We start from the raw sequence: 3,004 nt of genomic DNA on the forward strand, positions 1-3,004 counted from the left end.
CAGGAACAACTAGTGTTTTAATTTTTCTGTGTCTCCTTCCTGGAAGCATATTATGTTAGTCAAGATAGGCTGGGTTATCCTGAAGCAGCAAATTTAACCCAAAGTCTCACTGGCTGAATACAGTAAAGATTTGTTTCTGCATCAAAAGACATGTTTAGGCTGCATCACCTTATGAGGCCACCATCTCAGTATGTGGCTTCCAGGGATGAGAGAGCTGAGAGGTTGCACAGGGGCTTTTCTCAACTTCTTGGACTCACACTGGCCAGAGCTAATCACATGGTCCACTTAACTGCAGAGAGTCATCTTCTGTGTGCTCAGGAGGGAGAGGAGAATGAGATACCAATAAGCACTAACAATCTCTATCACACATGTACTTATATATGTACATGCATCTCACACAAATGGGAGCCTACTAGACACACTTTTTCCACTTTGCTTTGCTTTGCTTTTTTCACCTAACAGCATATGTTGCATATGATAGTTCCCTATGTGTGGCCGTACTATAAATTAACCTAGTATTTGATTGGTGGATATTTAGGTTGTTTCCAGTCTTTTATTACTACAGACAGTATAAGTAAAGAATAAACTTATAAGAGTAACGCTATTAATAATTAACAGGTATTGAGACCTTACTATGTGCAAGGCACTGTTCAAAGCATATTGTATGTTTTAACTCTAACATTAATACTATTGGCAACTCTATGTGACAGGTGACATAATTTACAGGTACCTTACTTACAGTGGCAGAGCCTGGCCTTAAACCCAGGCAGTTGTCCCCATAGCCTATCTAATTCATGCAGATATTTGCATTTATAAGCACAAATTTCTATCATATAAATTCCTGTAAGTGAAATTTGTGGATCATAAAGTGTTTACATTTTAAATTCTTTCAGATATTTCCAGAAGTACTAGATACATTTTGTGGATCCTTTCAAATCCACTCTGCTCTCAGGCAACCTGTTACATGCAGACATCTGTAAGATTCTTGCAGATATAATCTGACAGCACCTTTTCTCTCCATTCTCAGCACTCATGCATGAGAAACCTGGAAGCACAGGGAAGTTTAATGCCCATGGAGCCACCCTTGACCAATGGAAGCCAATCGATAAATGCTTCCCTCTTTTTTCCCCAGCTGGAAACATCTATGATGTATTTCCTAAGGCTCCTCAGATCTCACAGAATCGAGTATTTGTCTCTCAAAGCAGCGACCTACTGAATCTTTACACGGGTTATATTTCCTCCTTTTTCACATCCCTCTCATTCTTGTTCCCTGGAATCACAAAGTATCTGGAGCAAAGCATTTGTCTCAACTCTGCTTTCAGAGGATCTACACGTAGTGAATGCAGGGTGCACCAACAAGATCCCTCCCTTTAGACGCAAGGCATTCATTCCCTTGGCCACCGGGACTGTTGTCTGTGTATAGTTCACAGCTGAATCCCTTTCAGGGCATTGCCCTAGCCATAGGAGCTGCTTCACCCTCCCCACAGATTAACCCAGTGAATAGTAGATTTGGAGGTAAAAGATTCTATCACCCGTGCCTCCATTTGGGACAGCTCTAAAAAGCAAGCTCGGCTCCAGATATTTCCATGGGATGCACCCAAGCCCAATAAATTGCAACTGCATCACAATTCGACTATTCCCTCTGCTCGATCTTGCTTTCCTCACTCCTATACAGGTGTTGTTCTTGAGGACACTCCCCAATAAATTTGTTTGTAAATACCCACCTCAGAGCCCGTTTCCTAGGAAACATGATCTCAGGCACTAAACCGAGACAATTTGTACCAGTAGTGGCCCTAGAAAACAGGCCCTTAGGATGAGATTTTGGAGCTGGATCACTCACAGACAGTAATAAGACCCCATTGCAACTCGTGAGCTCTCAATTATGGGAGATTGAAATGAGGTGCAGGAGGGGAGTGAAGTGCTGGGTTATGCAGTTGCTATGGTGGTAATGCATAACCCACATACCACTTAATGGTGGTAATGTTCATTGTGATTGTAGTGCTGGCCCCAAATGCTTTTGATCTAGAAGATTTTTGCTGAGACTGAACAGGTGTAATAAGCAGGGATATGATGGGGATCTCTACCCCTGAATTCTTTAAGTATTGATGCGGCCACTGTTTACTGCATTTCTGCTGGGCTGTGGTATTATTTGTGATTCATTGTCTTGGCTGAGGGGTGGGGGGACATTTTCAGAGGCTTACAGAATGCCTAATCTGTCAGCACAACTGAAAGAACATTACCTCTAAGGAGAGTCTCATTTTATGGTAAAGGTGGTGTATCAGTGGGTACATGAGCACATAATATGGTGCTTTTATCATATACCTCTTTACCCCCAAAGCATCTAGTTTATTAGATGGTTAAGAGACCTTTTATAGATAGATAGGTTCAGGTGACCCTTCCACTTACATGAGTACCGAGAATAGGCAAATTTATAGAGATAGAAAGTATGGTAGAGGTTACCAGGAACTGGAAACAGGAGGGAATGGGAAGTTACCGTTTTAATGGGTACAGAATTTATCTTTAGGAAGATGGAAAAGCTCTAGAAATGGATAGTGATGATAATTGCACAACATTGTAAATGTTCCGAATGCCACTGAATTTTACACTTAAAAATGGTTAAAATGGTGAATTCTCTGTTTTATGTAGATTTACCACAATAAAAAATATACAAACTTTTTAAAAAGTAATACATCTAGAGCACAAAAATTCTACTATACTGATATTTAGTTATCAAGATTGCAATTAGATAGAAATTACATAAAATATAAAGACAATTTACTGAAGTTTCTCATTTTCCTTCAATTTTTGAGTGGCATAGTTTTCTAGAATACCAGTTAGTATATAGGTAAAAACAAAATCACTGGCCGGGCGCAGTGGCTCACGCCTGTAATCCTAGCACTCTGGGAGGCCGAGGTAGGCGGATTGTTTGAGCTCAGGAGTTCGAGACCAGCCTGAGCAAGAGCGAGACCCCGTCTCTACTAAAAATAGAAAGAAATTAATTGGA

This window comes from Propithecus coquereli, unplaced genomic scaffold (genome assembly GCF_000956105.1).
Source record: "Propithecus coquereli isolate 6110/MARCELLA unplaced genomic scaffold, Pcoq_1.0 Scaffold110, whole genome shotgun sequence".
Classification (NCBI taxonomy): Eukaryota; Metazoa; Chordata; class Mammalia; order Primates; family Indriidae; genus Propithecus; species Propithecus coquereli.